The following is a 15,088-nucleotide window of genomic DNA, read 5'->3' as shown; positions in this document are numbered from 1 at the left end:
GATTATTGGGACAAAATTAAGAACCCAGAAATAGACCAATGAATGCAATTTTTGATAAAGATGCAAAGAATACACAATGGGAAAATATGGTCTTTTCAATGAATGCTGCTAGCGAAACCGGACAGCCATTTGCAAAAGAATAAAACTGGACCCTTATCTTATACCATCCACAAAAATCAACTCAAAATGGTCAAAAGTTTGAACATAAGACCAAAAGTCACAAAACTCCTAGGATAACACATAGGTAGTAAGCTCCTTAATATTGGTCTTGGCAATGACTTTTCAGATTTGACACCAAAAGCAGAGACAACAGAAGCAAAAATAACCATGTAGGACTGAATCTAACTAGAAAATTTTGCATAGCAAAGGAAACCATCCGCTGGATGGAAGGAGAGTAGAGTGGATGGCGAGGAATTGGTGAAAAGGTACAAATTTTCAGTTATAAAATAAATTCTGAGGTTCTTTTTTTCAAATTCTGAGTTTCTAACTTATAGCATGGGAGTATAGTTGATAATACTGTATTGTATAATTTAAATTTGCTATACAGTAGGTTTTCAGCATTCTCCCACACCCACCAAAGTTAATTGTTAGATGATAGATATGGTAAATACCCAAAAGTGGAATTCCATCACAATGCAAACATATCAAATAATAATATCATACACTATAAATATATTACAATTTTATTTGTGAATTATACCTCAATAAAACTGGATAGAAAAAGAAAGAAAAGAACTATGAATAATTAGTATGTATTGCTGTGGCACCACTTAGGACTGTTCTTGCTGTGCTGAATTATTTTTATGCTCCAGGATTACATTAACATATATTTTAAAAACAACTGTTGGACATCTCTTATTAAATTTATTCTAGAGATTCTGCTAAGATAATATCCACAGCATCTCTCAATGTTCCTTGTAACCACAGTTGAGATATATCTGATCTAACTAATTTGACTACTTTTCTTCTAATGAACACTGTGAATACTGCGATTTCTTAAGGCCTTCACTGTTCTGTCCAATTGGATTTTAGAAGAAAAAAGGCAGCCAACTTCTAGGACCAAATATAATTCATTTTTATATACCAATCTTTCTGGTTTCTTTAGTTTCTGGAGTCTACATTTTTTAATTTAAAAATTTAAACTACTTTATAGAGGGATTATTGACATGCAAAAAGATCTACACATTTAATGTATACAACTTGAAGGGCCTGGAGATAAATATACACTAATGAAACCATCACCATATATGACATAAACAATTAAATCTATATTTTTATTCTCTAAGTACTTTACTTTTTCTATTCTTTTTAATATATACAGAGTTAATAGCCACAACCAATATTTATTGCATTCTTATAATACACTAATGATTGTCAAACAATATTTTCATGTGGGGCACCTGAGTGGCTCAATGGTTGAGCCTCTGTCTTTGGCTCAAGTCGTGATCCAGGGTCCTAGGATAGTGTCCCTCATCGGGCTCACCACAGGGAGCCTACTTCTCCCTCTGCCTGTGTCTCTGCCTCTCTCTTTTTGTGTCTCTCATGAATAAATAAATAAAATCTTAAACAAACAAACAAAAAACATTATTTACATGCACTATATTATTGTCACAGCGATGTTAAAATCAGGTGACAATTGTTATGTTCATTTTATAGATAAGGAAAATAGGCTTGCACCAGTTAACTTGCTCAAAGCCATAAAGCTAGAAAAGAGCAAAGCTAGCATTTGAACCCAGGTTTTCCTGACTTGAGAATAAAAGTGTTTAACTTCTATTACAGCTAGTTATCTAGCACTGAGTTCAGTATTTTTCTTCATTTGGACATTACCTTTTTAACCCCAGTATTATTTTGTAATTCTCAGATCAGCCATTAATAATTAGGAGAACACCTCTTTGGTTTTTATGCAAAGCAAAATCACTCATTTTCAGAAAAGTCATTCACAAACCTTGGGTTCTTTGGTAAGTTTCTATTGCTGTCTTTTACAGGGATAAAAGAACTAAACTTAAAATATGTTCATTTTATGTGCTGTTTTTTTTTTTTTATCTTACATGACATGCAAATTAAATTTTGTGCGAGCAAAAATCCCAAAGTCTTCCTATACAGTATCAGAATTTAAAACTGGTTTTCTCCTTCACCAATCCCTCCTGTTTCTCAATATCCCAAGGTATGAGTTTAAGTGTCAGGCAGTATGGCACTGGAACTCAAGTCCTTTCAGTGGCACTAGGAGATAATGACAGCTTAATATTTCTATTTCTTCCTGAGAAAGATGCCTCAAATAGTTCTTCAAAAGAAGGGTCAGATGAGTGCTATATGATATGTTCTATAATTGCACAATGAACCGTTACAATCTTATAGCTACCTTAAACTGAATAACATTGTTCATTTTCTAAAGCAAAGGAGACTACAGATCTAGAAAGAGGAAGATTTTTGCTCCATTTTAAACTTCCACAATAAAACCATAAAATTATAATGAATATAAGTGAAACAAAAATCTATAAAGGATCTCTTAGTAAATTTAGCAAAAGGTATCTCTTAGTGTCTGTCCAAGCAAGTCTCTGCTGAGAATACCTATTTATGGTTGATACAAGATATTTTAAATGAAAAAGAAACATATGGTTTTGTTTTTGTTCTTGTTCTTTTTACTCACCAGTGCTCATCAAGACAAGGTCAAACCTTAATCCCCATCACCCATTTCACCCGTTCCCCACTCATCTCCCCTCTAGTAATGATCAGTTTATTCTCCATAGTTAAACAGTATTATTTGTTATTATTTGTATTTGTTTGTCTCTCCCTCTCTTGGTCTTTCCTTCTCTCTCTCTCTCTCTCTCATTTGCTGTTTGTTTTGTTTCTTAAATTCCACCTAGGGGTGAAATCATATGGTATTTTCTTTCTTCTCTGACTCACTTATTTCACTTGGCATTGTATTATCTAGCTTCATCCATGTGGTTGAAAATGGCAAGATTTCATTACTTTTTATGACTGAATAATATCCACTGTATATTTACCCCATCTTCTTTATCCATTCATTTATTGATGAGCACTTGGGCCACTTAAACATAGGGCTTGGGCCGCTTAAACATAGGGATGCATATATCTCTTTGAATGAGTGTTTTGTATTCTTTGGGTAAATATCCAGTAGTGTGATTGCTGGATTGTATTTTTAACTTTTTGAGGAGCCTCACAATTTTCTTAAGTGGCTGAACCAGTTTCCATTCAAACCAACAGTATAAGAAGTTCCTGATTCTCCACATTCTCACCAACATCTGCTATTTCTTGTGCTGTTGATTTCAGCCATTCTGACAGTTCTGAGCTGATATCTCATTGTAGTTCTGATTGGCATTTCCCTGATGAGTAATAATGAGCACCTTTTTGTGTATCTGTTGACCATATGTATGTCTTCTTTGGGAAAAGTCTTGTTCATGTCTTCTGCCCAATTTTCAATTGGATTACTTATTTTTGGGGTGTTGAATTTTATAAGTTCTTTATATATTTTAAAAACTAACCCTTTATCAAATGTCATTTGCATATATCATCTCCCATTCAGTACGTTGCCTTTTAATTTTTTAAATTGTTTCCTTTGCTGTGCTGATGCTTTTAATTTTGATGTAGTCTCAGTTTGTTTTGTCTCAGTCGCTTTTGTTTCCCCTTGCTCAACTTATCTATAAAAAGTTGCTATGGCATAGATCAGAGAAATTACTGCTTATGCTGTCTTTTAGGATGTTATGGTTTCAGGTCTCACATTTAGGTCTCCAATCCATTTCAAGTTTATTTTTGTGGGTGGTGGAGTAAATTATCCCATTTCATTCTTTTGCATATTGCTCTCCAGTTTTCCCAGCACCATTAGTTGAAGAGATTGTCTTTTTCCCATTGGATATTCTCTCCTGGTTTGTCAAAGATTAATTGAAATGTAATAATGGGCTTATTTCTGGATTTTATGTTCGGTTATATTGATTTATGTGTTTATTTCTTTGCCAGTACCATACTGTTTTGATTACTACAGCTTTGTAATATAAGTCAAATCCAGAATTGTGATATTACCTCCAGTTTTGTTTGTTTGTTTTCTCCAAGATCACTTCTGTGATCGCATACTAATTTTATGATTATTTGTTCTAGTTCTGTGAAAAATGTTGGTATTTTGATAGGGATTGCTTTAAATGTATAGATTGTTTGGGGTGGTTAGACATTTTAACATTATTTATTCTTCCAATCTGTGAGCATGGAATATCTTTGCATTTCTTTGTGTCAGCTTCAATTTCTTTAATCAGTGTTTTATAGTTTTCAGAGAACAGGTCTTTCCTTTTTGGTTAGGTTTATTCCTAGTTATCGCATAATTTTGGGTGCAATTGTAAATCTGATGGTTTTCTTAATTTCTCTGTCTGCTACTTTATTATTGGTGTATAGAAATGCAATAAGTTTCTATACATTGATTTTGTATCCTGTGACTACTGAATTTGTCAGTTCTAGCAGTTTTTTGCTGGAGTTTTTTGGGTTTTCTACAATAGAGTATCTCGTCTCTGTAAATAGTGAAAGTTCTACCTCTTCCTTATCAATTTGGAGTCTTTTATTTCTTCGTCTGATTGCTGAGGCTGGGGCTTCCAGTACTATTTGAACAGGAGTGGTGAGTGGCCATCTCTGTGTTGTTCCTGACTGGAGAGGACAAGCTCTCAGCTTTTCCTCAATGAGTATGATGTTTACTGTGGTTTTTCATATATGGCCTTTATTATGTTGAGGTATGTCTTCTCTAAACCCACTTTGTTTAGGGTTTTATCATGAATGAATTTTGTCAATTGCATTACTGCATCTATTAAAATGGTCATATGGTTCTTCTCCTTTCTTTTATTTAGGTTATGTACAACATTGATTGATTTGCAAATACAGAACCACATTTTCAACCGAAGAATAAATCATGATCATGACTCTTGATCATGATGATTTTTTTTAATGTATTGATGCGATTGGTTTACCAGTATTTTGTTGAGGAATTTTACATCTATGTTCATCAGAGATACTGGCTTGTAGTTCTCATTTTTGTGGTGTCTTTATCTACTTTTGGTATCCGGGTAATGCTGGCCTCATAGAATGAATCTGGAAGTGTTTTTTGTTTTGTTTTGTTTTCCATTTTTTGGAATGGTTTGAGAAAAATAGGAATTAACTCGTTAAAATTTTGGTAGGATTTGCCTGTGAAGACATCTGGTCCTGAAATTTTGTTTGTTGGGAATTTTATGATTACTGATTCAATTTTTTGCTGGTTAACAGTGTTCAAATTTTCTGTTTCTTTATGTTTCAGTTTGGTAGGTTATATGTTTCTAGGAATGTATCCATTTATTATAGGTTGCCCAATTTGTTGGCATATAGTTTTACATAATATCTTACATTTTTTTGTATTTCTGTGATGTTGGTTATTATTTCTTCTCTCTTATTTGTAATTTTATTTTGGAGGATTCTTTCTCTCTTTTTATCAATATTCTGGCTAGAGATTTATCCATTTTATTGATTTTTTCTAAAATTATTTATTTATTTATTTATTTATGAAAGGGGGGGCACATACGGAAGTGGGGAGGGCAGAGGGGGAAGGAGAGAGAATCTCTAGCAGACTCCACACTGGGCATGGATCCTAATGCAGAGCCCCAAGATATGAGCTGAGCTGAAGCCAAAGTCAGGCACTTTACCAACTGTGCTACACTAGGTGTCCCAATTTTATTTTATTTTATTTTTTAAGAATCAGCTCCTGGTTTCTTTAATCTGTTCTATTGGGTTTTTTAAGTTTCTATGTCATTTATATCTGTTCTAATATTTATTATTTTCTACCTTCTGGAGTGCAGGAGGCTGGGGCTTGGTGTAAGCAAGTTAGGTAGGGAGTGTGAGCTCTGTTCTGGTTCCTTTAGGTGAAGTCGTGCTTATCTTCCAGGGTGGGAAAGGGAAATGGTGCCTACCAGTTCCTTTGTTCCCAGAGGGGTCTCTCTGTGGATGCTGCCTCTCTTGCACATGCTCCAAGATGAGCAACTAATCTCCCCATGTGTGCCCCCAGTGCTCTTCAGATCACTATTTCCAAGTTGTATGTCTGTGGGCTTTTTCTCTAACATCAGCCCCAATGTCCTCTGAGCTCTCCTAGAGCTAGGCACACTGACCTTAAAAACTTCAGGTTTTAAGGCCTGCTTACTCCAAGAACTCGTGATATTTGGGCTCTCTCACTTTCTAAGCCAATTGCTATAGGGATTTGCTTTCCCCTGTGCACTCTCCTGTGTGCTATTTTGTATCTCATCCTTCTCTGCAATTGTAGCTCCCTCCCCACTGTAGTGGCCACACTCTGTTTCTCTCCCAAGCTGAGTCTCTGCACTTCCTACCTTCTTCAGTGTGCTTTCTTCTCTACCTTTAGTTGTTGAATTTGTTTTTCCAGTCTTCAGATCAATTTCCGGGGGTATTTAGGATGTTTTGATAGTTATCTAGTCTGTATTTATGAGACAAAGTAAGCCTAGGGTCCTCCTCCTACTCTGCTGCCATCTTTACCTCCCCAAAAATATGTTTTGATAAATAAGGTTTGGTTATTAACAAGAAAAACTATGATAGGAATACATTAAAATAAGGGGAGTTTTAGTAATAATATGTAAAATGTCTGGAAGACAATGAATACATTGGAACATAAAGCAAAATGGTGTCCATGTTGACTGATAAAAGTCATAATTATATATTGTTTGGTATAGATTACACATTGCAAAGTGTAGGCTTAGTTCTGTTCAGTTTATTGAAAACATAGAGATACCTTAATGTAAGACGAAAGAAGTAATGTTCTGAAAATAGACAAACACTGTAAATCCCAATTGTCCTACCCACTACATGATCTTGGACATAGAGTTTGTCTTTCTTAGGCTCAGGTTTCTGTTCTTAGTAGGAAGTGGGTGATCTTATGAGAATTACATTAGAAAATATAGAACTGTTCATTGGAAGCCCAGGCTTTCTGTGGGTGCTTGAACTATGTTCATTTTTTCTTTTTTAGTATTTTTCCCTATTTCAACATGTACTGAAACAAACATAACAAATAGGCTAGCAAATTTAGAAAAAATAATGTTTGCTGGTGTTTACCTACTTACCAAAAACACAGAAATAAAAAACAGAATTAAAGTAAAGCTTCATTAACTAAGAGTTAATTGGGGTGAGAAGGTTATCATCCTTAATTAGTTAAAAGCCTAAAATGTAGGGCATCCCCAAACAAATCTAAATGCATTTCCTTTAGGGCCACTAAATATCACAGACTAATTATTTAACAGATGCTGTTACATAATAGTTGTGGCAGATCTACCTTAATGAACAGATAAGAGACACTTACAATTTCCACACTATGTAAATACTTAAACCAAGTATGTTTTCTTAAATACGTTAAATGATTTCTTCTTAGCTCTCCATCAAATTCTACTGAGGCTATAAAGTTAAGTAATTCTATTAAGAATAATTTTTATCTACTTATCAAGTGCAAATATAGCCCACAAATTTCTACGGTAAAATCATTATGAATTCTGAATGAATTTAATTCAAAATTAATAAAATATATGACTTTAGTCAAATTAGTGACTCTATCAGTGTCTTCAGTAGCAAAATGAAAGTAGATTTGAAAACTGAAAAAAATCAGAACAGTCTAATTTTGATTTCAGCAGCTCAAATATAACTTTTGGTTTTTATTTAGAATATAGTTCTTAGTCAACACCACCAATTACCTGAGGGGTAGATGTAGTTTCCCACGTCTCTTGATTGGAGATTCAAGATTAATAAACATGTCATGAAGTTTAAAAATCTGAGTATTTAATAGGAACTCCTAGATATTTGCCAATCCCATAATTTGGGAAAATGTTTCTACTTATTGACACCATTGGAAGTTGCCTATCAAATTTGGCTATTTATCTATAGGTCCAAATTGAACAAATGTCTTGATAACATACTTCTAAAGTTTTACAAGGAAAGAAAACTACAATTCACCAAATCAAACCCTACGTTAAGCGTTTTGAAAAATGAAATAAATGAAAATATAATTTCTTCTGATTAAAAATTACAATGATTTTATTTATTCACTCATACATTAATTCATTATTTTTTTGGACTCATTGAGCACCTACACTATTCTATACTGTCTCAAGGGCAACAGATAGAAAGATTGAGATTCAAGGCCATTAAAAAATTATCAGAACTGTAGCTTTCTTAGGTTGTGATAAATTAATATGTAAGACAAAACGAAAAAAGCTATTCAGGGAGCAGTCACATCACTAAGATAGGACATTCCTGACTTTGTTCTCTTTTACGAGAATAACTAACAAGTATTAAAGGAAAAAAAAAAAACACCACTGAGAGAATCCTAGAACACGGTGATGAGGCCAAAGCAACAACTTTACCACAGAGACCAAGGCAGACTGCATTAGACAGGTAAGAGAAAAGACTACACGTTGACCTCATTACCCTTCTCACAAGCCAGCACAATAGCACCTGGAATAGTTTCTACTGTATCTCCAGTCACTCCAGCAAGAAAAAAGAACTCAGGAGGACAATCAATCTTACAAACATTGAATCACTTTGTGGAGGTCCTTATTCTGATCTAACACTCTATAGATTGCAGAGGATTCTGCAGGGCTCAACCACCAGGAATCTGACTATGATGGAGTAGCAGAGAGGGGCTTGCATCGACAGCACATGTATCTTGGGAAACCAACTCCATAACTACAGTGCTAAAGTAGTAATCCCAACCAGCAGTTTTGCTCATATGGAGAATGAAGGATATATTCTGACCAGGGAACTCAGTGGATTGCAGATCTGTAGGACTGCAATTATCAAATTAAAATTTTTGCTGGACCTAGCCCAGGAAAGAAACAGAGTCACAGCTGTACCAACTGTGGAGTATCTTATGGCCCCATCTGAGCAGGAGGGCTGGTGACAACTCCTGGAGACTGGTGATCCAGTGTCATTTGAAGTGACAAGCAGGCAGGTAGTCCTGATTGCTCCAGAGTAAAGTCAGTACTGTGTATGGAAGATTCCCATGCTATACAAAGGCACGGGGCTTAATTCATAGCCAGGCCTGAAAGCAGCTCCTGTTCCTTCCAACTGGACACCTGTTTAATAAATTGAGAAGAGTCTGCAGAAGCCCCATCCATCTGCCCTAGTAAAAGAGCTGCAACATAGCCCTACCCACTATGAAGCTTCCAGCCCCAGTAGGCCAGAAGAGCTGACAACTCTTGGAAGCTGTGTGGCTCCATAGTGCTGAACCCTACAGAGAAGCAGCAGAGCCTATAGTTTGGAAAGCAATACAAGTGGCTCTTCTTGGTCAGGAAATTTGAAGTATGGGTCAGCTTCAGTCAGGCCAACAAACAAGAGATTTACCAGCTTTAGAGCAGCTTCTCCCACTGTGCCTGGGTAGGGAATTTAATTCACACCCCTGCTCATTACTGAATACAACCTTCAGCCTATCTAAACAGGGAACCAAGCCAAAGCACATGGGAAGCTGTGTAGCCCATTCAAAACCCAAGCACAGCAACACTTTAACAGAGAACACAGCCCGTAGCTTCCTCTACAAGTTGCCTCACCTAATCAGGGAATTCAGTGTACACTCTGACATAATTCAAGTTCCCAAACTCGGATCTATATAGGCCTGGGTCCTATCTTGCTGTCCTGCCAGGGCAGGGAAGCTAATTCATAGCCTCATCCATTATTGAATATAATACCCAGTCCTGACCATCCATTAAGCCTAATCAGAGAATCAAGGTAAAATGGAAACCATCTTACAGCCTCATTTGTGTAGGAAGCCAAGCCAAAAGTCCAATCCAAGTGTTCTCAGCCAGAAATACCCCTCCATCTCCATTCTCAGAGCTCAAACATTTGCTTAACCCCAAAAGAGATCATTCTAGCAGGTCCCACATACCAAAGGAATATTGCCAGCAGCTGCATCTAGAATTACAAGTTGAGCTGATTGATAAAAAATTGTCTTTGCCATAGAAAACCTCTTAAGACTGGAAGATGAATCTGATTACTCAAATGTACAGATGCCAATGTAAGGAATCAGAATCACAAATAATCAAATAAATGTGATACCACCAAAGGAAACTAATAAAGTCCCAGTAACTGATCTTAAAGAAATGGAGATCCAAAACTGTCAAAGAATTCAAAATAGTCTTCTTAAGGAAATATGATGAACTACAAAAATAGACAACAAAGCAAAAACAAACAAACAAACAAAAAACAATGCATGAATAAAGTTTAAAAATTATTTAGGGAAATAGTAACCATAAAAAAACATGAAATAGAAATCCTAGAGTTTAAAAAATACAATAACTGAGCTGAAGAATCTAAGAGTTTCAAAAGCAGGCTCAATCTTACAGAAGAAAGAATCGGTGACCTAGAGGAGAGGATATTGTAAATTATTTGGTCAGAGAAGCCAAAAGAATAAAGAATGAACAAGAGTTCATTCTCTTGGAAGAGAAGGAAGCCTAAGGGAATTATGGAACACAATGAAAATGAACAATATTCACTTTATGAGAATTTGAGAAGAAGATAAGAAAGAAAAAGGGAAAGAAACTATATTTAAAGCAATAATTACTGAAAACTTCCCCAACCTGGGGAGGGAAATAGACATCCAAATCATGAAACCCAAAGATTCCCAAATAGGTTGAATCAGGATAGGGTTTCACCAAGACAAATTATAATTACATTGGCAAATTCAAAGACAAAAAGAATTTTAAGAGTAGCTAGAGAAGACAGAGAAATTACATACAAAAAAATCTATATAAGAATATTGAGGGATGAATGGATAAAGAAGATGCGGTTTATGTATACAATGGAATATTACTCAGCCATTAGAAATGACAAATACCCACCATTTGCTTCAACGTGGATGGAACTGGAGGGTATTATGCTGAGTGAAATAAGTCAATCGGATAAGGACAAACATTACATGTTCTCATTCATTTGGGGAATATAAAAAGTAGTGAAAGGGAATAAAGGGGAAAGGAGAAAAATTGAGTGGGAATATCAGAAAGGGAGACAGAACATGAAGACTCCTAACTCTGGGAAATGAACTAGGGGTGGTGGAAAGGGAGGATGGGGGGTGGGGGTGAATGGGTGATGGGCACTGAGGGGGGCACTTGACGGGATGAGCACTGGGTGTTATTCTGTATGTTGGCAAATTGAACACCAATAAAAATAAATTTATTATTAAAAAAAAAGGATATTGAGGGATTTCTCAACAGAAACTTTCAAGCTAGGAGGAAATGGATAACATATTTAAAACATTAAAAGAAAATACACTCAACAAAGAAATATCCAGCAACACTCCTCTGCAGAAATGAAGGGAGAATAAAGACTTTCATGAACAAAGAGAGTTCATTACTACTAGACTTGCCTTACAAAGAATGCTTTTACTTCCTTAGGTGGAAATATAAGAATATAATTAACATTATAAAAAATTAAAAAGTAGCATAAATATCATGGACAATTGTAAGTATATAGTCATAGTTAGATTCTGCAGTGTTGTAAAAGTGACAGATAACTTACAACTCTAGTTTAAAAGTAGATAGATCACAGCAAAAGTAAACATAGCTACAATAATCCGTTATTAGATACATAATATAAGAGAACATGTGACTGTAACAAAAATGTGAGGAGGAGGAGAAGTAAAAATATAAAATTTATTATTCTATGGAAATTATCAGCTTAAAATATGGTGCTATAAGTTTAAGATATTATATGTAAGCTTCATGATCACCATATGGGAAAATCCTGTAGTAATTACAAAAATGAAAAGTCAAAGCGATGATAAAAAAAAGTCATAGTGTACTGATACAAAGAAACAGCAGAATAAGAAACACGAAACAATGGATCAATAAATCAACCAGAAAACAATTAACACAATGGCAATAGTAAGTCCTTACCTGTCAATAATTATGTTAAACAGAAATGGATTAGATTTTGCAATTTAAAGACCCAGAATCATTAAATGGGTTAAAAAAAAAGAGCAAACAATATGTTGCTTATATAAGACTTGCTTTAATCTTAAAGACACAAATTATCTGAAAATAAACAGATGGAAAAAGACATTTCAAGCAAATGGTAATAAAAAGATGAGTGTAGCTATACTTACATCAGAAAAAAACAGACTTTAAACTAAAAATGGTAAAAAGAAACAGAAGTTATTATATAATGATAAAAATGTGCATAAATCAAGAAGATAAAGCAACTGTAAATATTAATGCACCGAACATTAGATCATCCATATATATATATATTTGCACAAATATATTTTAAAAAGTTAACAGAGCTAAAAGGAGAAATAAACGGTAATGCAAAAATAATTGAGGATTTTAATGCTCCATTCTCAATAATAGATAGATCATCCAGAGAAACAATAGTAAACAGAAGACTTGAAAAACTATAAACCAAATGGACCTAACAGATATAATAGAATATTCTACCCAACAAAAGCAGAATACACGTTCTTCTCAAGTACATATGGAATATTCCCTAGGATAGATCATATGTTAGGTCACAGAACATATCTTAGGAAATTAAAGAAAACTGAAATCGTATCCAGTACTTTTTCTGACAACAGTGAAACAAAACTACAAATCAACAACAGTGAAAAAATAGAAAATTCACAAAAACATAGAAATTAAGCAAAACTCACCTGAACAACCAATGGATCAAAAAAAATAAAGGAAAAAATAAATAAGTTTCTTGAGATAAATGAAAATATTCCAGAACTTATGGAATACAGTAAAAACAATTCTAAGAGGGAAGGTCATAAAAATAATCACCTACATTAAGAAAAAAGACCTCCAAATGAACAACCTAACTCTACACCTTAAGGAACTGAAAGAAAAGGATAACCTGAGCCAAAAGTTAACAGAAGAAGGAAAAACTAATAAAGATTAGAGCTGAAATACATGAAACAAAAAAGAGAAAAACAATGGAAAAGATGAATTCAACTGAGAATAGGCTTTTTTTTTTTTTAAAAAGAAAAACAGCTGACAAAACCTTAGCTAGACTAACCAAGAGAAAAAGAGAAAGGATCCAAATCAACAAATTATATATGGTTACAATTAATAGCACAGATATTCAAGGATCATAAGAGGTTACTATGAATAACTATATATCAACATACTAGGCCAACATAGAATAAACAGAACAATTAACTAGAAACACGCAAATTACTAAGACGGAATCAGGAAGAAAGAGAATATGTGAATAGACTAATTACTAACAAGGAGATTGTATCAGTAATCAAAAATCTCCCAGTGAACAAAAGCTCAAGATTACATGTCTTGACTGGTGAATTTTATCAAATTATTTAAAAAAGAATTAACACCAATCTTTCTCAAGCTCTCCCCAAAAATCAGAGGGAATAATCCAAAACTCATTTTAGAAGGCCAGCATAATCCTGATACCAAACCCAGAAAGTATTACTAGAAAAGAAAATTACAGGCCAATATTCCAGATTAATATAGATGTAAAATTTCTTAATAAATTACTAGCAATCAGAACATTAAAAGAATCATTACCATTATCATTATTTCTGGATGCAAAGATAGTAGAGTAAATGCAAACCAATCATTGTGACTATAAGAGATTAACAGAATGAAAGAGAAGACCATGACCATTTCAGTAGATGCAGAAAAGTTATTTGACAAAATTCAGGATCCATTTGTGATAAAACACAACAAATTAGCCATAAAAGGAACATATCTCAACATAATAAAGGCTATGTATGATATGCTCATGGCTAATGCCATACTCAGTGGTAAAAGACTGAAAGTGTCTCCTTTAAGATCAGGAATAGGGCAGCCTGGAGGGTTCAGCAGTTTAGTGCTGCTTTTGGGCCAGGGCATGATCCTGGAGACCTGGGATCAAGTCCCACGTCAGCCTCCCTGCATGGAGCCTGCTTCTCCCTCTGCCTGTGTCTCTGCCTCTCTCTTTCTCTCTCTGTGTCTCTCATGAATAAATAAATAAAATCTTAAAAAAAAAAAAAGATCAGGAATAAGGCAAGGACACCCACCATCATAACTCCTACTTAACATAGTACTTGGCAGTCCTGGGTACAGCCATCAGGCAAGAATAGATAAAATGTATCAGACTTATAGGGAATAAGTAAAATTGTCTTTATTTGCAGATGATATGATCTTATATATAGAAAATCCTAAAAATTCTACCCAACAAACCCTGTTAATCTAATTAATCAATAGGCAAAGTTGCTGGATACAAGATTAACATACAAAAATCAGTAGCAGGGATCCCTGGGTGGCACAGCGGTTTGGCGCCTGCCTTTGGCCCAGGGCATGATCCTGGAGACCCAGGATCGAATCCCACATCAGGCTCCCAGTGCATGGAGCCTGCTTCTCCCTCTGCCTATGTCTCTGCCTGTCTCTCTCACTCTGTGACTATCATAAATAAATAAAAATTATTTAAAAAAAAATCAGTAGCATTTCAATAAACTAACAATGATTTCTCTGAAAAATAAATAAAGAAATTGATCCCATTTACAGTAGCATCAAAAGCAATAAAATACTTAGGAATATATTTAACTAAGAAAGTAAAAGATCTCTACTATGAAAACAAGATATTAATGATAGAAATTGAAGAATAAAAGGGAAAGTATCCTACGTTCATGGATTGAATAATTAATATCGATAAAATGTCAATAGTACCAAAGCCATCTCTAGATTCAATGCAGTCCCTATCAAGATCCCAATGGTATATTTTACTTAAGTATAAAAGACACTCCTAAAATTATGGAACTTCAAAAGATCCTGAATAGGCAGAGAAATTCTGAGAAGAACAAAGCAGGATGCATCACACTTCCTGCTTTCAGACTATACTATACAGTTATAGTCATCAACACAGTATGGTATTGTCATAAAAACAGACAAATACAACAATGGAACAGAAATAAGACCCCAGAAAAAAATTTGAGCAAATACAATCAAGTAATATTTGACAAGTAAGTCAAGAATACTGAATAGAAAACAGTGGCACTGAGATTTTTGGAATGAGAGAGTGAAACTGTACCCAGACTTTATGCCACTCACAAAATTAACTCAAAATGGATTAAAGACTTAAACACAAG

The 15,088-nt window shown here is 34.6% G+C and overlaps 1 protein-coding gene across 3 annotated transcripts in view; it reads right to left on the bottom strand.

The window, feature by feature from the left end:
- Window positions 1–15,088, bottom strand: part of GRID2 (glutamate ionotropic receptor delta type subunit 2) — a 1,466,011-nt gene that overhangs the window by 937,719 nt on the left and 513,204 nt on the right. The gene's annotated exons all lie outside the window — the stretch shown is intronic.

Source organism: Canis lupus, chromosome 33 (genome assembly GCF_048164855.1).
Source record: "Canis lupus baileyi chromosome 33, mCanLup2.hap1, whole genome shotgun sequence".
Lineage (NCBI taxonomy): Eukaryota > Metazoa > Chordata > Mammalia > Carnivora > Canidae > Canis > Canis lupus.
The sequence above is the reverse complement of the archived record's forward strand: the minus strand, read 5'-3'. Positions and strand labels throughout refer to the sequence as shown.